This window comes from Gymnoscopelus microlampas, assembly GCF_963454915.1.
Source record: "Gymnoscopelus microlampas genome assembly, chromosome: 15".
Taxonomy (NCBI): domain Eukaryota; kingdom Metazoa; phylum Chordata; class Actinopteri; order Myctophiformes; family Myctophidae; genus Gymnoscopelus; species Gymnoscopelus microlampas.
Window position 1 is genome coordinate 7,863,468 of NC_139952.1, and position 24,490 is coordinate 7,887,957.

A 24,490-nucleotide genomic window follows, 5' to 3' on the forward strand; every position below is an offset into this window, starting at 1 on the left:
ACCCCACTTTGAGAACCACTGAGCTAGAAGACTTGTCTAGGTCCAGTTACAAATTGCAGACATGTGGTCTTTCATGCCGGTTTTGAAGTCACACTTTTTGATGGGTGTTGGTAGGGCATTTCACATTATGGTGGGATAATAGTTATGAATTCATCCCCATTTGTGCCGAATCTGGGGGGAATGATATCAGTGGGGCTCCCTGCTCTGGTGTTGTGCCCATGGGCGTTTCTCACTCTTTTGAAGTAGTTTGAGGTACATATGGGCACTGGGCCCTTGAGTATCTTGAAAACCATTGCATTACTCTGTCCTCTACCCTGAGCCATCCCACCCTAGCATAATGAGCAGGGGTTAGGGGAGTCCTATAGGTGTACATTAACTCTAGCACTTGTTTTAGTGCAGGACCTTTACTTGTAAGAGAGTACTGTATTTCTACATTGTGGTATCATTTTTACGAATAAGAAAAACAGTTCAGTACTTTCCTCTATCACTGGGGTAAATATTGCATCGTTTCTCCTTCAAGTATGATGGTCAAAGTTTGTTTCCCAGTGGTGGAAGAACAAGCATCGTCTTGTTACAATATGTAAAACTGGCATTACAACAATGTATAAATATATGTTACAAGTCCTGCAAATCTTTACTTGAGTAAAAGTACAAAAATACTGGCATCAAATGTGTTTAAAGAACCAAATGTACATGTCTGAAGATATTTAGCTAGGGGTTTTGTCTAATAATTTAAATCTGCAAAGTAACCTGTAACTTAAGTTTTCAAATAATTGTAGTTGAATAAAAACAACATGTGCCTCTGAGATGTAGTGTAGTAGAAGTAGAAGTAAGTATCGAAAAAATGGAAAAAATCCAGTAAGGTAAAAGTGCCACAAAATTGTACTTAAGTACAGCACTTGAGTAAATGTGCTTTACTTAATTTACACCACTGGTGCTGCAGCATCAGTGAAACAGCAGCAGATGGTGACGCTGTGCAGGCTAGGCTGTGTGTGTGTGTGTGTGTGTGTGTGTGTGTGTGTGTGTGTCTGTGTGTGTGTGTGTGTGTGTGTGTGTGTGTGTGTGTGTGTGTGTGTGTGTGTGTGTGTGCGCGCGCGTGCGTGCGTGTGTGTGTATACTTGTGAGGACTAATGTCTGATTTGCCTGATTTGTACTTATACTTGACACACTGGTGTCGTGCACCGAAAAATAGCCGATCTACAAGCTCACAACGCGCCACGCTGAGCTTGTAGATCAGCTATTTTTCGGCTTCAGGTTAAAAAATGGCGAGAAATTGTGAGAATGTCGTTCATAAAACTGCTGTCCTAAAATGTTAATGTCCTCACAAGTATAGTAATACAAACCAAACAAATACGCGTATGTGTGTGTGTGTGTGGGGGGGGACTCACAAGGTCAGACTGCTTCCAGCACAAACCGGTCCATCTGTCACCCAGCTATGACCTGCAGCATCGCAGCAGGTGCAACTATTTCACACCTGTGAACGAAGCCTGCCAGTGTTAAATAGCTTTAGATTCTGATAGTAATCATTGCTAGGCAGAGATTCTCAATTTTCTCTTGTCAAGGACCCCCAGAATATGTATATGTATTTGACTGCAGACCCCATAGAGGGAGTGGACCAGAGCTAGCGGACCCCCACAAAATATTTTGTGCCAGGGACCCCCATGCAAGATTTGTGTTGTTAGAATATTTTAAAAAGAATATTCCAAAATGTGCTAAATCCTTTCAAGATACAGTGAGCTTGTAGATGAGCTATTTTCAAATAGCCGATGTAAATAGGGTTAAAGTGGTTGTATTGATTTTGATGCTATATTAAAGGAGTATTTCTCCCGGCGTTTTTCTTACCTTTCTTATGATGTTATGATATCCTAGACGAGTGGTACAGTAGAAAAATGTCATAACTCCATCCCAGGTCCGCCGCAGTTAAAAAGTCGCACCTATGGGCTTTTTTTTTTTAATTTCCAGGTGAGATCTGATGTTTATAGTGTTAGAACACTATGCAACGTGTTTGTCCTGAATGTCCCCCACCGTAAGTCTCACTTCCGGCGCCCCGCCGGAAGTGTCTCACTTGTTTTCCATCCTCAGACAGGATGAGTTTGCATTGTGCTGTATCAGGGTCCAGAGTTACATCCACTGCATATTACTGGATCCTCCTCAGCTCAGCATCACACAGCTTCTCCATCTCTTGACTTGAGTGTCTTTTCCAGCTGAGCCACAGCTGTCATCACAGTCCCCACATATGAAGTCTGATGGACATTGACCTTTGACATGTCCTTGATGACTAAGTACATGTACTCAAGTACTGTACCTAGGTAACATTTTGAGGTATTTTTAGCGGCGCTAGCCGCTCTATACCTTTAGGTATAGAGCGGATATTAGCCCTCTATACCTGGCTTTTGCGTCAACGTTCTGATTGGTCAGGCTCGCCAAGGTTCTGATTGGTCAGGTCCGTCAACGTTCTGATTGGTCAGACCCGTCAACGTTCTGATTGGTCAGACCCGTCAACGTTCTGATTGGTCAGACCCGTCAACGTTCTGATTGGTCAGACCCGTCAACAACGTGATTGGTCAAGCTTCACGTGACAGGTGGCTATAAACACATTATAAACACATATCGATGACAAAATGTATCAAAGGCGCCGCTACCTTCACACAGGGTGTGATTTTTTACATTACTGGAGTACTTCCAATTTTCAATACTTTTACTTCTACTACTTCTTCTCCAGCTGAGCCACAGCTGTCATCACAATCCCCACATATGAAGTCTGATGGACATTGACCTTTGACATGTCCTTGATGGCTGTTGATGGATGTGAAGTTCTGGAGGAGGTGGAGGTGATCTTCAGTGTGTGAGAGCTGCTTCAGCTCAGAGCTCAACCATATTCAACTTCAATACATCTACTGACTTAATGTGTTCATTGGAGGACGTCAACAGTACAAATAAATCACACTACATAAGCTCATAATATCGAGTGCACCTCTGCTTGTACTTCACCAAACCTTATTGACATTTTGTCCAGGGCCTTTCTTTCTATGATAAAAAATATATCCCTTTCAGTCTGGGGGGTAGCCACTCTCTTTGAGTAATGCCTCTCACACTCTGTGTAATCAGCTTTGAAGTCAAGATGACTGAAATCTCACCTCATCATTGACATGACATCATCATATATGACGTCAGTCTTGCCCAAATATGGAATTCCATTTTGAACCTGGCAACATGATTTGAGGGAGTTTGAGGTACAGTAGCTCACTGTGAAATGAAAGAATCAATTTAAATATCAGATTATAAAAGGTCCAAACAACCTGTTGAGCAGTGGTGTAAAGTAACTAAGTACATGTACTCAAGTACTGTACCTAGGTAAAATTTTGAGGTATTTTTTACATTACTGGAGTACTTCCAATTTTCAATACTTTTACTTCTACTCCACTACAAAGGCATATTGTACTTTTCTACAATTATTTGAAAACTTTTTTTTCGTTACTATAGTCATTACAAAACACACATTAACCCCCTATTTCGGCCATTTGTAAATAGCCGATCTACAAGCTCACAATGTCTCGAGATGCGATGCATTGTGAGCTTTTAGATCTGCTATTTTTAAAAGATTTGTATACATTTTATTACTTTAACACTTGTGAAATGGGACATTCTTGCACTTTGAGTATATTTTGATGCCAGTACTTTTACTCAAGTTACATTTTGAACACAGGCCTTTACTTGTAACAGAGTATTTTTATATTGTGCTATTGATACTTTTACTTATGTAAAACATTTGAGTACTTTTTCCACCACTGCTGTTGACAGATAAGAGCCTTCACACTTCACAGAATAAAGCCAACATAGAGGTCTATGGAGCCCTAACCTCGGTCCCAGCCTCACTCATCTGCGAAGGATGGAGCCCAGGGCGATTGGACAATACGGGGACGATACCATCACACCACCTGGGTGGGGGGTGTCCCCGCTCCATCCTTTTTATACGACCAGTGGTGTAAAGTAACATAAGTACATTTACTCGAGTACTGTACTTAAGTACAATTTTGAGGTATTTTAATTTCAATTTTCAATACTTTTACTTGTACTCCATCTCAGATCCAAATAGTGTACTTTTACACGACTAAAATGATTTGAAAACTTTAGTTATTAGTTACTTTGTAGATATAAATTATTATATTATAAAACATGAATGAACTACTTTAGCCCTATTTTATACATAGGCTGATCTGATCTGAAAATAGCCGATGGACATGCTCATTTGAGGCCTTGCGAGCTTGTAGATCTGCTATTTTAAAACAAATACTTTAAGGTACTTTAAGTATATTTTGATGCCAATACTTTTGTAATTAGTAACATTTTTTTTTACACAGGCCTTTTTGTAACAGAGTAGTTTTAGATTGTGGTATTGCTACTTTTACTTAAAGTAAAATATAAATATCTGAGTACTTCTTCCACCACCACTGTATACGACCCACGACGCAAAAAAAATGCACTTTATGACTGCAATAATTGAGCAAATTACGTGATTTATGTCCGATAAAATGAGAAGAAAAAACAAGTAATTTCGTTTGCTCCGTGGTACGGCGCCCCCCCCCCCCCCCCCTGCAACAGCATAATGGTTTGCTCCTCTCAGCCAGTTGCGCTCCTGTAGAGCTTTGTAGCCTATTATGAACCTGCGTGGCGCTCCTCCTGCTCCCTGCTCGATGTTAGAGGAGATTTAACGAATGTCAGCCGTAGTTAACAACACCGTTTATCATTATATACATGCAAAAAGGAGTCCCAATACAAGCAAAAAATAATAGGGGGGAAGATGGTGACCGGAGGATAGTTACAACTTTTGGGAACGGGCTTTTGTTTTTTTTTGTCCCCCTTGAGGCGCACGCAACGCATTTAGGTGAGTGTCGTTTCTTTATTGTTATAGGCTCTATTCACAGCAGCCATATTATGAAGACATTCACAGGTGTTACCAATGATACTAATGAAGGCGCTGTTCCATTCTGGTCAAACAGAGTCAGGGTGCTGATATTGTGCATGTTGGCTCACTGGAAACACTCTGTTACACCAGTGGGTCTACAGTTAGGGTCCAGGGACCCTCATGGGCTTCCAAAAGGCCCCTTACAGGTGTGTAACATTTGGTTCCATTTGTACACTCTCAGAGTTATGGGGGTCGTGGAAACCACTGTGCTACACTAAATGGAACAGAGCCTTCATTAGTATCATTGGTAAACACCTGTGAAGGAAGTGATAATATTGCTGCTGTGCATAGAGCCTATTGCGCACATGCCATAAATCCGTTTAAAACATCATGTATTACTCCTTTTTTACGGCGGTACAGGTGTCGCTTGCAGGCAAGAGCAGCTTGGAGATCTGCTCTCGTCGGCGCGAGTAATGCCCCCCCCCTTCTCCATCGCTTATTATTCACTCAACAGGTGCAGGCTATTACATGCCTGATGGCCTACGCTAGCTAATGAATTTATTCATTTGACATTTTAGAATATGAATTATGTAGACGTATTGGGAAGAATTAGTGACGTTTTTGTGTGTCTACATTGGACACAAACATTATGATCAACAACATCGCATCTCTCTCTCTCTCTCTGGCTCTCTCTGTCTCTCTCACTCTCCGTCTCACTTACTCTCTCCGTCTCTCTCTCTCTCTCTCTCTCTCTCTCTCTCTCTCTCTCTCTCTCTCTGTCTGTCTCAGCCTATCTCTCCCTCACTCTCTCCGTCTCACTTTCACTCTCTCCGCCTCACTCTCTCTGTCTGCCTCACTGTCTCTCTCTCTCTCTCTTTCTCTCTCTCTCTCTCACTGTGTGTGTGTGTGTGTGTGTGTGTGTGTGTGTGTGTGTGTGTGTCTTTCTTTCTTTCTTTCTTTCTTTCTTTCTTTCTTTCTTTCTTTCTTTCTTTCTCTCTCTCTCTCTCTCTCTGTTATAATATAGTAGCCTAATACATAATAGTAACATTGTCAACTAGTTATATTAGATAAGAGGCTTTGGTTGCTATAATAAGCTGTCATCTCTCTTTAGGTTTGGGGCATAACTGGCAAAATGCATGGGCTAGCCATTTATTATTGTTTTAAAGCAATTGATCTTATTATCCATATAATAATCAATACATCACCAACTTATGAACTTCTGAAATAGGCCTATGCCTGCCTATTATCTTTTATTTATTTTAAAAGGCTACATTTTCTTTGTCATATCAATGCATTGCAGGGGTCATCACCATGCCAGCTTGTGATGGACATTTTCATCAATATTTTTTTTGCCACAGACATACAAAATAAGTGATCAATAATTTTACCAGAAATACATAATGAACTCCTTATTTGCCATAGTGTCTTGTCTATGCCAATGTGCTACTCATTTTACAATGACAGCATTTCCGCATTAACCACTGAGCCACAAATAAATATAAGTGTTTAAAGAAAAAGCCAATCTACAAGCTCACAACACATTACATCATGATATGTTGAGAGCTTGTAGATCCGGTATTTTCAAAACAAAATTGTTCTAATTATTTACTTAGCCTATAATGACATGCCCAACATGGGGCTGCCAGGTGTTAAAGAGGTTACCTATTCTGAAGGAAACCTTAAGACTGCCAGGTGGCTAAGACGGGCATTAAATATGGCATGGTGAAAGTCTATTCCATAGTTGGAATTTCAATAATTTGGTCATATCAGTACAGTTAGTGCTTCCATCTCACTTTACATGAGCAAAGGGCCATATAGGTGCATAGGTGAGTGGGTGCGTGTCATATGGTTATAATAGAGATTGCTGGCTTTTCAGAGGACAGTGTTGCTTGAGGTCAGGACGGAGGAGATCAAGTTCTACCTTACCAAACTATTTTCTGGTTTGGTAAGGAGCTTTGATAGTTGTGGTTTCCATTACGGTGAAATCTTGATGAGACATCTTCAATGAGGCATGCCAATGAAACAATGGAAAAAGAAAGATAAGAGTCAAAACCGTCATGCACCTGTACGTACACGATGAGTGATTAGATAAGGATAAAGGGCATGACAGGATTTGAAGGAATGCAGTGTCACAACAACTAGTTTCATGCAGAGATGAGCAAACGTCTGAGCTGGAGGTCTGATTGTGATTGTGGACCCCAGGCTGTGGATAAAGGGTTTCCACGGATTATGATTGTGGAGTGTTATTATAGTTATATATAGTTATTTTTGGACACTTTGAAACACTTTGAACGGTGAAAACCTTTTTCAACAAGCTTTACTTGTTGACAACGTTTGCCATAGACAAGTCTTGCCATGTGTCCATGTAGGGTGCATGTTGATGACAGCTGATGCATTGCTGCATTGACATTCAATCTTAAAATAAATAGCTGAAATGTAGCGGAGTGCATTGATCATTGGCATTGATCATTGCAACATACTGTATGAGCTCCCACCACTGCCCATGATAACATAGAGCCTTACTGTCTGACTGTACCACGTGCTGTTTACATTTCTGACTGATAAAGTGTTTAATCCGACCTGTCATCATAACGTGGTCACCCAAAGATGAATCAACAGCATTGTGTTACTGTCCCCCCAACCCCCCCCCCCCATACGGGTGACGAGGCAATTGCCCTCTCAGCTGTTACAATTTAATTGCCGTAAAAGACTCTGGACACAAATGACCTCTCATCATCCCGGGCCTGGCATGGCATGCATTAGAGGAGGAGAGTGCTTCGTTCCCATCTGTACACTCTCTCTCTCTCTCAGAGTTACAACCCCCTGCTGCCCCCCGTTACGGTCAATAGGCTCTATGCACAGCAGCCATATTGGAAATAAATTGGTCCTCTTCCTTTCTCCCTTCGCAGGTCTTACCAATTACGCTAACTAGAAGTTCGGGGCCCTCACGGCTACGTTGCACGGCCGAACCGACTGATATAGCCATATATGGAGATCTTTGTCTCTGTCAGTTCTTGTCCCTTTCATGGGCATAAATTGAGATCCCTGATATCATTAGTACATGGCCATATATGGACAAGGCCCCTTTTTAATGGGCATATATGGAGCTGAGTGATTTGTTTGTGTCTGATGACATGACACATTGTAGACAACAGACTCCATATTTGGGTGTAGCCTCTTTGGGAATTCCTTATATTAGTAAATGGTTATGGCTGAGTCATGGTGACATGAGTGTGATGGCCATTGGCCAGGTACCCTCATGGTTCCTTGCGGTGGTTCCATTAGGCCACAGGCTTTTATTTTATTTTATTTTATTTTATTTTATTTTATTCTGGGGCCCCAATCTACACTGTATTCAGTGTTTAACTCTGAGAGTGTACAAATGAAACCAAATGGACACGTAATTTGTACACTCTCAGGGTTACAGACCTGCAGTAAGGGTCCATTTGGACACACTGTAGACAGGAGGGTGTGGAATGCAGTGATTCAGGAGTCCTCAGTTGGTATTGGCTAGACCGCACTCTTGCATCACACATCGCACAGCTGTGTTTTAGTAATGTTCTGGATTGGTTATGCTGCCACAGCTGCGTTTCAGATAAGGTTCTGGATTTGTTTGATACACTACAGCTGGGTTTTCAGATAAGGTTCTCAGAATCTAATTAGTAATTTGGGCCCTGTTCAGGAGGTGGTATAACCCTGAGTTCAGGGAACTCAGAACTTATGCTTGTTTCTAAAATGGCAAAATAGCCAATCTACAAGCTCACAGCGCTGAAAAGAAGCATCGTGATACGTAGTGAGCTTGTAGATCGGCTATTTCTTTCTTTTCTTTGCAATGACGTACCTCCCCCTTCAGTGGTGAAGGGTTGTGATTATAATATAAGCGTGAATAAAAAAAACATTAAGGTTCTGGAACGTTTCAGGTTATGGAAAGTTCTAGGTTACCCTTCATGGTGGAAAAGAGCTGTTTATGTGCCAGTGTTTCATTGGCATTCTAGAGTGATATGGCTCACAGATGGTGCACATTCCATCGGCCCTTGAAGCAACCTTGTCTCTCCATGGTTTGCTGAGCAGAAAAGGCTCCTGGTACCAAATTTAGAAAGGTGCAACGTAGGGCTGTCACGATCATGACATTTTAGGTGACGATTAGCTGTCATACAAATAATTGTGGTTGTCATACAAATAATTGTGTTTTTGGCCTTTGCATACATTGTAACATACTGCATGAATACAAAATACATTATGTTTGCCTTTTAGGCTTTGTAAACAAAAAATGCACAGGGCAAATATGACAAATGAAACGTAAATATATAATGACTGACATTTTTAGTAATTGTATACTTTCAAAATATTTTAAGAATAGTGGAAATGGCCGATATCTTAACACTACTTTTGGAAAAAGTTTGCAACGTGTGAAAACTTTCAACATGAAAATGATTTTGACCATTATGCATTGCAAAATGATTGTGATTATCTCAAACAATTGTGATTAGGCGAATATGTAATCATTGTGACAGGCCTAGTCGTGACATCTGTTTGTCTCTACAGGCTTTCTGACGAGAGGTTTGTGACCCATCTCTCATTGACGCTCGCCTCATTTGACTGCTACTCAGTCAGAGTGGTTCTCAAAGTGGGGTCCGGGGACCCCCAGGGCCAGTGGTCCTTGAGGGGGGTTCCAGGGGGTCCCCAAGCAAAATGAGTTAATCATACAATAGCTTGTAGATCTGCTATTTCAGAAAACAATAGAAAAATCATGAAATACTGTGCAATATCCGAATGGGCAGAGAGGCCGTCTAGGTCGGAAATAGAAGGTCCCTGTTTCACCCCCCATAGCCCCGATCTATGTCAAAGTGTCCTTGAGCAAGACACTTAAACCCCTAACTGCTCCCTGGGTGCTGTATTATTAATGGCACCCACTGCTCCTAATTTAATGTATGTGCAAATGCACAGTGACAAGAAAACACCCCAAAGGAGCGGCGACCAAATTAATTAGTACATCAAGAAGACTGAAGATACCAAACGTCAAATACGGAAAAAGAATGCCAACATCACTCTTCTAGTATTCACTTTATCAGCCTGGTGTCTCTTCATCTTACAATTCCACCTTTTAGGCTGCAGTATAAATCACATTAGCGAGGCCTAGAGTTGGTAATATATCATCGCTGTTGGGCAGACACCTCGTATCTCCATGTTTCAACGTTTTAGTTTTTTTTCATCACCTACTTTGTTGCGAGTGTAAAGCAAAAGTAGTGAAAACAGCATATCTACAAGCTCACAACGCGTCGCAATGCGACGCGTTGTGAGCTTGTAGCTCTGCTGTTTTCACTACTCCTGAACATTTTCCTCCCATTTCCTGAGAAGTAACGGTTTTGGACATATGAGGTTTCCACCCGACAGCGACAATATTCTTTTCTGGCCTTGGCTTGGGAGGACTGTTAGACAAAACACTTTTACAAAAAGCCTTGTTGGGACGTATCATTTAATATTTAACATTTATAACCACTTAAACCGTACTTTCTTTTAAAACTACAACTTTTTTTATTTTCTTGAATTACTATGTTTACCTATGCTGCTACAATTTCTGAAGAAAGGAAGCCAAACAAAAATCTGTTTAACTCTGATGTATCCGTACACCAAACGTAACAATAAAGCACCTTGAACGTAGATGACGGGGTCCCCAAGGACTCTATATAATACTGCTGTAGATCCGTTCGTATTTCCCTATAAAATAGCTGATCTACGAGCTAGCTTGTAGATCTGCTATTCTCGCCAAATGTTCGTCCCAGAATACAGATCATTCGAGGGTTCATGCGCTATATACATATATTGGCATCAACACCAGCTGTGACCCACAGCCCTGTTTTGCCACTGCTAAGTGAATCATCCATCCTTGTTTGATGTGAGCTCTGTCTGACATCATCGTTTTATTCTGAAGACATGATGATGTCACGTGTCCACTCACTGTTGCCTCCCCCTAATTCTCACTCTTGTAATTCCTGGTCTGAGACGAGGCTATGTAAAGAAGGAAAGGACATGCATGTATTGTACTGTATGTCGCACCAGCTGATGTCAGCCATTGCAATGATAGTCATCTTATGGCTGGTGGTTGCTCAGTCCTTTCTCTGACTAGTTCCACAGTCACATGTCCTTAAACAAGCATATAATTGGTCCTCACTAATGCTCTCTATAAGATGACACCATTTCTGTCTAGTCACTCTGCGTCTCATTGGCCGGCTGTGGACAGTTCAGAAACCTCACTATAATGACACAATCAGTTTCCTCCACAGAGCAAAGTCATCTACTTCAGCATGCTAACTTTAGAGGATGAGAAAAGCTATCGTTTACAATAATTTTGAATCCCCATCGATGATGTCATTGGTAGGCAGGTTTCTGAACTGTCTGAATTATTACAAAACATACATTAACCACTTCAGCCCTATTTTAAATGTTGGCTATTTGAAAATAGTTGATCTACAAGCTTGTAGATCTATTTTCAAATGATTTTTATACATTTTACACATATGATAACTTGTGAAACGGGACACTTTTACTTTGGTACTACTTTGGTAGTATATTTTGATACCAATACTTTTGTACTTTTACTCAAGTACATTTTGATTACCGGACTTGTAACATAGTGTTTCTATGTTGCAGTATTGCCACTTTTACTTAAGTAAAACATTTGAGTACTTTTCCCACCACTGGTTATCTGCATGTCAGTCAACAGTGCTGCGAATCCAGGTCACATGGATTCACAACGATTCACTGCTTGTCACATGGAGGCTGGAGATAATGGCGCTGGTCAGTCATTATTGCTCTGTATCGACCGGCTCCCATAAACCCGTCACCAAATGAGTGTTTGTGGCCTTTAACGCGTGACCTATGGCCCGCTGCCATTTGACCATGCTGCTTTCATCTCTGTCTGCTACTATTGTGACTCCAAGAAATGTCAGCAGACAGTCAGAGGATCAGAATGATAATGGATACAGTGGGGACTGTCTGCTGTCAGTTTGTAGCATATATATATATATATATATATATATATATATATATATATATATATATATATATATATATATATATATATATATATATATATATATATATATATATATGTATATATATATATATATATGTATATGTCTGCCTAGCTGTGACAGTTACAACACACACAGTCACACAGAGAAATTGCGTTCCTGAGTGTCTTCACATGGTAATGATCATATGCCCCTGTGCAAGTTCAGATCAATTGCTCAACGCACTGAACACCAGAGGCTTGTAGAATATATAGCTAGATAATACAGACAGTGGTTCTCAAACCTTTTCATGTCAAGGACCCCCAAAATGATATGTATTTGGCTGCGGACCCCTATCTCAAAAATCTTTTGTGCCAGGGACCTCCAGACAGGGGTCATCACCATGCTAGCTTGTGATGGACATTTTCATCGATATTTTAAATGCATAATGAACTCCTAATGTGCCATATTGCCTATGCCAATGTTCTACACATTTTACAATGATAGTATATCTGCATTAACCACAAGCCACAAAGAAATATAAGCCATTGCTTTAAAAGCCAGTGGGAAGGAGATCAAACAAGAGAACAACAAAAAGGCCAAACAAGTTATCTACATATTTACACTAGTACCTGAGATAAAAAAATATGACGAAGGTGCCTGTGCATAGCAGCAATGTATACTGTGCATGATATACTTATAGACGTTAAGGTGCTTAGAGAAAAGGTTAAAGAAGTGACCTATTCTGAAGAAAACCTTAAGACTGCCAGGAGGCTAAGACGAGCATTAAATGTGGCATGATGGAAGTCTATTCCGTATTTGGAATTTCAATAATTGGGTCATATCAGTACAGTTAGTGCTTCCATCGCACTTTACATGAGCAAAAGGGCCATGTAGGTGCAGAGGTGAGTGGGTGCGTGTCATATGGTTATTGTAGAGATTGCTGGCTTTTCAGAGGACAGTGTTACTTGAGGTCAGGAGGAGATCAAGTTCTACCAGTTCTACCTTACCAAACCAAAACTATTTTTTTGGATTGGTATGGTAGCTAATCTTCTATCATGATGAGAAAGTCTTAGACATTGCATAGTTGTATGTAAGATATGTGGAGCAATGGAAAAAGAAAGGTCAGAGTCAAAAACATCATACACCTGTATGTACATGATGAGTGAAGATAATGAAGTGATAATGAAGTGAAAGAGTGAAGAAAACCCTAACCCTGCAGGATGCACTACTTTCATGCAAGGGCTCCTAACTTTAATCAGAGGTGAGAACACTTCTAAGCTGGAGGTCTGATGGTGATTGTGGACCACAGGCTGTGGATCAAGGGTTTCCACGGATTATGATTGTGGAGTGTTATTATAGTTGTTATTATAGTTATATATTGTTATTTTTGGACACTTTGAAACACTTTCTCTCAACGGTGAAAATATTTTTCAACCAGCTTTACTTGTCCAGTTCTGCCCTCCTTTGTTGGGGCGGTGTAGCCGCCCCCTATAAGTGAGTTTTGGACACCGACCAAAACATTTGTGTACCCCCTATCCCATCCATTGTTAATGCAAAATTGTCATTTTCATATCAGCCAATCACATTACAGCTAGTGTCATCACCACTAACTGTAATGTGATTGGCTGACTTTGCAAATTCAGGACTGTGATTGGCTAGCGAAACACATGACACATATGCAGCCCTATGAATAGCAGTATGGACTTTAAAAAAAGTAATTTATCCTTTTTTTAAAGTGAGTCATGTTGTGATGACCACACACCGCCCACTTCACACTGGGTGTGATTTTTTTTGTATCAAATGGATCCTTCTGAACAGATCTGTTTTTGATCTTTTCCTACAGTTTATAATTGTCTGACCACAGTCACACCACATATGAATGCATTGTCTTAAAAACACATATTTAGCTATTTTCAGGGACTTAAGGTAGACTCTATTATCAAACACTAGAGTTTCGGGGGGCTACGCCCCCCTCAACCCCAGCCGCGCACGGGGCCCAGCCGTGTGTATATTGGGGGACCCAAATCGCCGGAGTGAAACTGTGGAAAAAAATTTTTGAAAAAGGAAAAAATTTGAAGAAATAATATTTGTTATGTTTCAGGGGGTCCACAGGGGGTCCGCGGACCCCCTGATGGTCCACTGACCCCCTGTGGAGTGTTGGGACGCGCGGGGACACCCCTGGAACATTGCGGACCATTTCGGTGTTTTTTTTTTTTTCATGAAGGTGGTTGCTTGTTTCTGGCGCAGGCTGTGCAAACCTGGCAACCCAGCGCATGCTGCCGCACGTTTAAGTGGCGTAGCGTCATGAGGGTCAGTGGGGCCGTGGCTCGGTCAGTGAAGACCCTGTAGTGCGGATGATATGTGGCATAGAGGGGCAGATTGTAAATCCACAGAGGAAACATCCGTGGGCTACCATTGGTTCAGCGATGTGTGCGGTCGCCCTGCGGCCCCTCCTCCTCCACCAATGTGCAGTATTGAGAGGCCTGACGTCACAACAATTGGAGCGATGGGCACTGCACTGTGGTTGGTTAGGGTACACCTAGGGCCCAGGTAGAACCCAGTTAAAGCCTGCATGGGCAAACCCAGTTAGGACCCGCCTTGGTCCCACATAAACATGGCTAGTTGGGGCCCACCTAAGGGCCAGGTAGAAGCTACTTATAGCCTGCATGGGCATCGCAGTTGGGACTGAAGTGGATGCCGCTGACATTGCTGACATGGGGTCCATATGGTTTAGCCCACCTTGAAACCATATGGGAACTACGCTGGCATGCTGGCTGTAATGCAAACGCTGCATCATACCTGCAGTGTGTAGTTTGATGTTGTGTGTGTAGCAGATATACCTGCAGTGTGTAGATCAATGTCCATAGGAAAGTCAATGCCCAGCAGTGTTTTTTTTCCCCAGCAGAGTTTCTAGTGTCTCTGTGTCTCTCTGGAAGAGGTTGCACATGAACTCTGCAGCCGCACTGAGGCGCTCCAACACAAACACTCTGACATTAAGCTGCTTCACACAACAAACATCAGCACCACGCTGCTGTTTGTCCAAAAGACACAATATCTGCTCTCCCACCAACGTCATGTGTTCATTTATCGACAGCCGTACAGACTCCTTTTGACACATTTTACGTCGTTTATCCAGCTCTCACTGACTCTCCACATCGGGCTGTTATTTTGCTGCGATCAAGTCAACGATGTGAGAGATTAGCTATCACAGACGGACGGACAGGGGGTGAAACATAGTGTTGCGCCATGCCTTTCGGCCTGGCGGAGACAATAAAAAAACGACAGTAAAGGAAATGGCCATTTCTGCAACAGAAGTAGTCAATAAACTATGCTATGAAAACATGGGCCACATTGGCAAAGAATGTAAGAAAGAGGCAATCATGTAGAAAATAGCCGATCTCCAAGCTTACAAAGCCTCTGAACGTGAGGCGTTTCGAGCTTGTAGATCGGCTATTTTCACAATATTTACTTGTGGAACGGAGTCAAACAGAATGGGGGGGTCCCAGATCAAGTACGTGTATTTGGGGGGGGGGGGGGGGGGGGGGGGGCGGCGTGAAAGGGTTGATAAACACTGCTCTAATCGGAGCGAAATTATCTGAAATTACTACATGACCATAATGCAGCCTAACATCTGTTGCACGGGGCGGTCCTGCCATTACGTTAGTTACTGTAGTTGCTGTGGAGCGACATAGTTCTCCAGAAGACACACACAAACATACACCATCTACAATGGACGAACTGAGCAGCAATATAGACATTCAGCACACGAACGTGCATTGTTGACAAAGTGATTGCACAGCCGCTGCAGGCATGACAACCAGGTTAGCGTTAGCGACATGGCAGCTATCACAGCGCCCTGTCCGTCGTGCTGCAACTGCCTGTGATGGCTACAGCAGTAACAGCAAGTTGTCTGCGATGCCATTGTCTGGAGACTGCTCTTAGCGTGACACGACCAATGAGAGTGAGCGCTGTAGTTGTTGCTAAGATACGGTGGCGTCTCTGCCCCATAGCTTGTAGATCTCTCACACATGATTGGCGTAGGCTGCGTTGCCAGGTCTGACTTTGTGTCTAAGCAATGGTCGGCTGATTTTGGCGCGCCTTTGGGCTCGTTTGCATTGTGCGCACGGCAGCGCTTGTTTAGCGTACGTCAGCGCGACGTGGCAACGGACGTGGCAACGTGAAAGGTGATTGGCTGGTGAAAAGAAACACCCGACGTTACACCAGAAATGGTGCCTGGAGAAAATGGTGACCAAAAAAAAAGTTTGGAAAAAAAGGAAAAAAACCCCGCAGCGGCTGCGTGCTGTTGTGGTGATGAGGTCGTGCGCACGGTAAACGGTACGAAGCTGCCTCCCCTTCCGTTTTGTCCGACATTTGGTGAGTAGAATTAATTATGTTGCGCGGTGGAAAAGGTGTATTGAGCAGTGAGATGTCCCCTACGCGAGGCGTAAATTCAGCGCGGCCGGCGTGGCGAGTCAGTTGGCGACATGTGGTCTGGCGGTTCGTTGTTTAGTCGATAACAGAGCTGTGGGGTGTGGACACCGAGGGTGCGGAAGTTGGTCGCCATTTATATAGTTAGATTACTTCTAGCTGTCTTCTCCTCTGTGCAGTACCATGTACAATACCACAAATCTCCTGCAGCATATTACTGAGAATGTCACTCCGACACTTTATGAGTAAATTATTCAAACCAATTTGAATTCAAAGATTAGATTGTGTGAATATTTATTATGTTTACATTACTATGAAAGAAATATATAGACTATTTTTTAATAATAAAATGAAATTTACTGAAATATAATTAAGTAAATTCACATAGTTTCTTTCATCCAACACCTGTTGAAATTCTATTCAGACGTGTGGGTATTTCTTAACTGCATCCGTTAATTTCGATTCTTTCACTCAATCCACTCACAGGCTATTTTGTCGCGTGTGTGTGTGTGTACACTTGTGTTACTATACTTGTGAGGGCCATTTTCCTGGTTCTCACAAGGAAATGTTTTGAGTTTTTGTGTTATTAGAGCCAGCTTGGGGTTACCGTTAGGATTAGACATTTCTATGTTGGCTATTCAAAAATAGCAGATCTACAAGTGAGACACTGCAAGCTTCTAGATCTGCTTTTCTTTCATGTTGGAAAATGTTTGAATAATTAGTATTTTTCTCAGCTTGGGGTTAAGGTTAGTTTTAGACATTTAGAGGTGAGTTTTAGAATTCATGTTTGGAGTTATGCCTATTTGACTTAGTTGCTCCACACATTGGTGTCGTGCACCGAAAATAGCAGATACAAGCTCACAAGTTTATTTTTTTGGCTTTATGGTTGTAAAGATGCCTTTTCACAAAATCTCCATCCTAAAGCATGGCCTGTCAATTGCAATTATTTGAGATAATCACAATTATCTTTTGTATAACCTTTTAAAAAATAGTGGAAATAGCAGGCGCTCAAAACGTGTCGCAATGTGACGTGTTGTGAGCTTGTAGATTGGCTATTTCCACTATTCATGTTTTTTTTTTAAAGCATTTAAATATGTATGATATTCGTCACATCTGCCCTGTGCAACCTTTGTTTAGGGTTAGGGTTAGCCTAAAAGCCAAAAAGAAATGTCATGTTTATTCATAATGTTCCAACGTCACACAATTAAATCGTTAATCACAATCATTTGAGTGACAATTAATCGCCAAGCAAAAATTCATATTGTGACAGCCCTGCCTTGTGTGTGTGTGTGTGTGTGTGCGCCTGTGTGCCCGTGCGTGCGTGCGGAGAAATGTTTTTGTCCGAGCATCTGAAGAGCTCATTTAGTTGAGAGCCTGTCAGAGGAGGAGTCGAGTGCTACAATTATCATTTAAATGGCTTTTCAATGGGGACTGTCAATTAGTGTCTGCTTCCCACGGAAGGACAGAGCCTAGTGTTGCCAGATTGTGCAAGAGAAGCAAGCGGTGGTGAGGTCTACGAAAACAAGCCCAAAAGAAGTGATTAGGCCACATGATCGCACACACACAGGCGGAGGCGGTCCCCAGAAAACCACTTTAACCCACATTTTAACTACACAAATCGTGTATGGGGGAGTGTCCCTGGCACAAAATATTTTCAGATGGGGGTCTGTCGACTTTCTCTCAATATGCCCTAATATGAATGACTGATGTCATAGTACTGACAAACAAATCAAACCGAGATCAATTACAATTTCAAAAGATGTTTATTTGCCAAATGGCCATTCAGTTTGAGTAACGTCATCGTGCCACGACATCGTAACGTCGTCATCACAAACATCATTGTCCTTTAAAAGTAATTGTGCAATTAATACAAAGTTTAGTTTTGCATCGTCATTCAAGACACTCTTGTATGATGAAGTAGGACATTAATTTACCAGAAAAACATAAAAAGATGAAATATGGAGACATGTTTCTGCCCGACACCAACGATATGATGCTATGAATAAAAGATAATAGAGCTGCAAGTACGATCACCTCCATAGTGATTATTCTATTGATTATCTACAAGTTCACAATGCGTCGCCATGCGACACAAGCTTGTAGATTGGCTATTTTTGGCAAAGAGATTTGGTGTAGAGAGAAATACTAGACAACCTATTATAGATCCCTGGGGGACTCCGGTCAAATGAGTATGTAGGTTTTAAGTGGTGAATAGGGAAGTGTTTATTTTAGGGAAGTATCATTTGTTATTTAGGGAAGTGTTGCTGTTACCCTGGGCTAATGGTGATGTGAAGAGAGATGTGGACAATGTTGTACAAAAAACATTTTCATAAAGTCAAACATTTTTCTAAATAATGTAATTACATTTCATCAAAATCTAGGAAATTCCATAAACAACTTTTTAAGAAGTAGTGAAAACGTCAGATTGGCTATTTCCACTTGTGTGGGTCCTGGGAGACATCAGATTTCTCCTCTTTTTTTCGTCTCAAACAAAAAAGTTTGGGAACTGCCTTACACAACCCGTCGTTATGAAAGCCTTTTGATAGAAGAATAGCCCCAGAGGTCAAGGATCGTTCAAAGACAGCGTGACAGAAAAGAACGCTGCGTTCACAGGTCTGCATCTTCCCTTTCCTCATCAGTGATGAGCCGCTTGTTAATGACACTAATTACTACCTGGGCTATTTATATACCGTATACCCTGGCCTGTAATTAAACCACAAATAATATGTCTTTGATCATCACTTCCTTCAGTAGTGCCAATGTGTAAAATGGTTGGGAAATAAAAATATTATAATGTTAGTTAATAAAACGTCAACTGATGCACAAACTTGGACACGTTACCTGGAGTGTAACTGGGTGTTTCGGGTCTTGCAGCAACAGACACCCTCCTCCAGGCGACCCGACCGAGGTTGATCAGACCCCGGCCTGTGTCCAAGTTGCATGCTACTGTAACTCTACTGCCCCCACTGTCTCTTGAGGGGTATTTAGAGACGGTGCTAATTAGGGGTTAGGGTTAGCCTGGCACTAGCCAGACCGACAACACGGATTCACTCACACATGGCATGTGTGAATGGAATACGTGAATCTGCGCCATCAGTCCGGCTGATGCCAGGCCAGGTTAGTTGAGATGTTGCAGCTGGTGTTGGTGACACTAGGACACTCTGAGGCCCGGAGGCAACCCACAGTGCCTATAGTGCCAAGGACCCCCAAATTGATATGTATGTGGCCGCGGACCCCCACCTGAAAATATGCTGTTCTAGGGACCCCCAGAAGCAAAGATTTGTTCAAAATGTTCCCCTTTAATTATAATATAATTTAATTATAATATAATAATAATTCATGAATGAATGCTACTTACTTTCTCCCCTACCTATCATTTGGTACCTGTACTTGACATACAGTAACATGTATGTTAAAATCACACCCTGTGTGAAGAGAGTGGTGCCTTTGATGAGCCCCGTATTGATGTTGTCATTATGGGGCCAGGCTTCCAGCATGGACCCATATTGTTATTCGCATTATTCCATTTCTTCTTCTTCTTCTTCTGCCACTTTTGGCAGTTCTGGCTGAACCGTGCAGTCGCTTTTTATGAAACTCGGCCATATGATAGATGGTCATGAAAAACGATCAAAAAATAAATCTCACAATCTTTCGTCAAAAGGTGGCGCTATAGCACTCAGTTGAAAATGACAACTTTGAACAGGTACAACTCATGCCCTGTTTCACCTACAGCCATGAAACTTCGATGCACACATGCGTCTCCTCATGCTGAACAACTTTCACACTCTCACTTTTGACCTCTGACCTTTAGATCTCCCACCATTTTGAATTATATGAAAAACAGTTAAAACCTATCTCCTCCTGGGATTTTTGAGTAATCTGCACGAAACTTTTTACACATGAACTTTGGACCTATACCAAAAAACGTTTGCAAAATATCTTCCATAAGTGAAAAAATGAAGCTTTAATGAGCCAATGAATATTGCAGTTTTATGACAATTATTCATCTGCCCCTAACACATACATGCAGACTTACCATTCTTTGAAACTTTGCAGAAATGTAAAGGGCCATTCCAAATATCACTGAAACCAATCTTACTCCAATTGGTCAAACGGGGGCGCTATAGCAATTTTTTGAAAATTGAAACTTTAAACAGCAAAAGTCATGCCTCGTTTGGCCGACAGCCATTAGACCTGCTTACACATGTGCCTTGACTAATGAGGAACACATCTATCACGTTGACCAGTAAGCACCGCCCTTAGATTGTCCGCAATCTTGAGCAGTTTGAAAAACACTTAAACCCAGGATTTTTCAGCTATTTGCGTGAAACTGTATGATCTGTGTGATCTCCTTTTTCACAGGTTCTTGTCTGTTGGTGGCTTCTCGCTTAAATGTGTGCCCCACAACCTGAAGGTCACCAGTTCAAGCCTCACTTGGTGCAGACTTCATCTAAGTTGCATTTCACACAACATGACTATCAATGAATACATCTGCAATTGTTAAAGATAACATGAAATACTTAATTGAGTGTTTTTTACATACAGCTGATCTACAATCTCACAACTTTTCAGATAGCAATGAGAGTATCTTTTTTCAATGTATAACATACTTCATTGTGAAAATAGCCAATGTACAATCTGACAACTTTTAATGGTTTGTGAGCTTGTAGATCGGCTACTTTCACTAATTTTGGTTCTGAGGAGATGTACAATTTCTTCATTGGTAAATGGTTTGTGAACGAGTGATCTTAGTGTTAGTGAAACAGGGGCTTGGGTCATGACAGAAGGCAAGAGTTTGTGATCCTCAACAGACGATATCAGCCTTGACAAAGATATAGCACTATAGGTAGTGTTGCAGCTACCTAAGAGTGCTTCATGACCGTAAGGTTGCCGGTTCAAGCCTCACTTGATGCAGACTCATTTAAGTTGAAATGCAAAAAACATGACTCAATCTATTCCGTTTCCATGGCGCTCTCTCTCTCTCTTCAATCTATTCCATGTCTTTCTCTTCAATCTATTCCGTTTCCATGTCTCTCTTCAATCTATTCCATTTGTCTCTCTCTATGTCTCTTCTATCTATCTATCTGTCTCTTCAATCTATTCCATTTGTCTCTCTCTATGTCTCTTCTATCTATCTATCTATCTCTCTCTCTCTCTCTCTCTCTCTCTCTCTCTCTCTCTCTCTCTCTCTCTCTCTCTCTCTCTCTCTCTCTCTCTCTCTCTCTCTCTCTCTCTCTCTCTCTCTCTCTCTCTCTCTCTCTCTCTCTCTCTCTCTCTCTCTCTCTCTCTCTCTCTCTCTCTCTCTCTCTCTCTCTCTCTCTCTCTCTCTCTCTCTCTCTCTCTCTCTCTCTCTCTCTCTCTCTCTCTCTCTCTCTCTCTCTCTGAGGGGTGGCCATAGCTGAGTGGTTAGTGAGCCCGCCTAGGGAGCCAGAGATTCTGGTTGCCCCAGGTACGATTCCAGGCCAGGTCAGCAAATGTGTCGATGAAATGAAATTTGTCCCTGAGCAAGACTCTTAACCCCTAATTGCTCACAGGCACTCATTGGAAACAAGACCGCAAGGACTTTCATGAACTGACCTGTTAAAGGAATTATCATTTCTCTTTCTCTCTCCTGGCCCCATATTATCGCTGCTTGCAGCTATATTCAATGTTTGTTTTTTGGACTTACGGACGGACACACAGACAAAGTCAGATATAGGAGTGGTTGGCACCACTCAAAAATAAATAAATAGAACGCTAGCTAGCTCTGACATCTGTCGATCTGTAAGAGACCTTTCCGAAACCTTCACACTCAATGCAGGGCTAGTTTTTTGTAATGCCACACCATAATAGGGTCCCTAGATTATATCCTTTTAAAACAGCTCTTCACACCAGTTCTCTGCGACACGGGGCAAAGGATTCTATTCAGAGAGACAGACTTTCTCTCACCGAAGGGTCTCACCATGTGGGCTGTTTTCAGCACAATTTTCAGCACAATGGACAGAGCAAAAAGGGCACATGAGAAGAGAGAGCATGTGGGAATGGGTGTTTTCAGCACAATGGACAGAGCAGAAGACACATGAGGGAAAAAAATATATAGAGAGAGAGCTTGATGGACAGACAGACAGACACAGAGTGAGAGAGAGAGACAGACAGACAGACAGACAGACAGACAGATACAGAGTGAGAGAGACAGACAGGCAGACTGAGTGAGGCAGACAGACAGACAGACAGACAGAGTGAGAGAGACAGACAGACAGACACACACACAGAGTGAGAGAGAGACAGACACACACACACACACACACACACACACACACACACACACACACACAGACAGACAGACAGACAGACAGACAGACAGACAGACAGACAGACAGACAGACAGACAGACAGACAGACAGACAGACAGACAGACAGACAGACAGACAGACAGACAGACAGAGTGAGAGAGACAGACAGACAGACAGACAGACAGACAGACAGAGTGAGAGAGACAGACAGACAGACAGACAGACAGACAGACAGAGTGAGAGAGACAGACAGACAGACAGACACACACAGAGTGAGAGAGACAGACAGACAGACAGACAGACAGACAGACAGACAGACAGACAGACAGACACAGAGTGAGAGAGGCAGACAGACAGACAGACAGACAGACAGACAGACACAGAGTGAGAGAAAGACAGACAGACAGACAGACACAGAGTGAGAGAAAGACAGAGAGTGAGAGAGAGGCAGGCAGACAGACAGACAGACAGACACAGCGTGAGAGACAGACAGACAGACAGACACAGCGTGAGAGACAGACAGTCAGTCAGTCAGTCAGAGAGAGTAAAAAAAAGCCTGGGTACCGGCTAGACGGAGAGAGACACACACACACACACACACACACACACACACACACACACACACACACACACACACACACACACACACACACACACACACACACACACACACACACAGTGTGTTAGTGAGAGATGCAGGCAGGCAGCACTCAACACGGCCCCGCATGGCCTGAAGGAGCCACAGTGCTCTGTGCTTGTCATCAATCTAACAGCAGGAGCACCCAGACACCCTGAGAGGAGGCAGAGAAGTGTCTCCATCTCTTCAGCTCCTCTGTGCAACAAGGTGTAAATTGGGAACGGAGGCTGAGAGAGCCTCACAGAGCAGTGGTTCTTCTCAGCCCTTTTTTCCCCGATCAGGGCCCACTTGAAAATCTTTGAAATGCGTTCGCGGCCCACCCAGTGGTCAGACGGGTGGGCCGCACGCATTTCCAGAGCATGTTTATTTTTAATGATCAATCAAACGTTTGTGTTCCGCCGTGGATCAATGGAACTAACATAGTATACTTTTTTTCCCCCCTTTTTTCTTTTTCAATATTGCAAGATGTAAAGAAAATAAAAAAAATCACACCCTGTGTGAAGGTAGCGCCTTTGATACATTTTATCATCGACATGTGTTTATAATGTGTTTATAGCCACGTGTCACGTGAAGCTTGACCAATCACTTTGTTGACGTGTCTGACCAATCAGAACGTTGACGGTGAACACGGACAAAGTCAGGTATAGAGCAGGATGCGCCGTTAAGAATACCATGGTATTCATTTATCAATGGTATATGTCAGTGGTTCTCAACCAGTGGTCCGGGGACCACCAGTGGTCCTTGAAGGGATTCCAGGTGGTCCCCAGCTAAATGATGCAGAGTTGGTAACCAAATGGACCCTTATATAGATCTTTAACTCTTGAGAGCGTAAAATGAAACCAAATGGACCCGTAAAAGGGTCCATTTGGTTTCATTTTACGCTCTCAAGAGTTAAATGATTGTTAAACATCTGCATTACTCAATGTAGAATAATTGTTATTTCGATCAACGTTTGCCTGTAATCTCTCCTATGGTACTAACATCAATACAGCCTGGAATTGTGGACAAGATCTTGTCCAACGATAACACAATATTCTAGGTCTTGAGTCTGAGAGTCTAAATCTCATCAAACGGTGGTCCGTGACCAGTGTTGGGATAGTTACTAAAACATAGTAATATGCTACTTATTACATATTACTTGTTTAAAAAGTAATGTAGTTACTTTACTTATTACTCCCTGCCAAAAGTACCTAGTTACTTATTACTTTAGTTACTTTTTTTTTCTCGCCCC

The 24,490-nt window shown here is 42.2% G+C and overlaps 1 protein-coding gene across 1 annotated transcript in view; it reads left to right on the top strand.

Moving 5' to 3' along the window:
* Nucleotides 1-4,703: 4,703 nt before the first annotated feature.
* The window catches only part of pkib (protein kinase (cAMP-dependent, catalytic) inhibitor beta), a 35,771-nt gene continuing 15,984 nt past the window's right edge, over nucleotides 4,704-24,490 (top strand). Inside the window, exon 1 of the mRNA XM_084080262.1 lies at nucleotides 4,704-4,885. The gene's annotated coding sequence lies outside the window, so the exon portion shown is untranslated. The remainder of the gene's footprint in view (nucleotides 4,886-24,490) is intronic.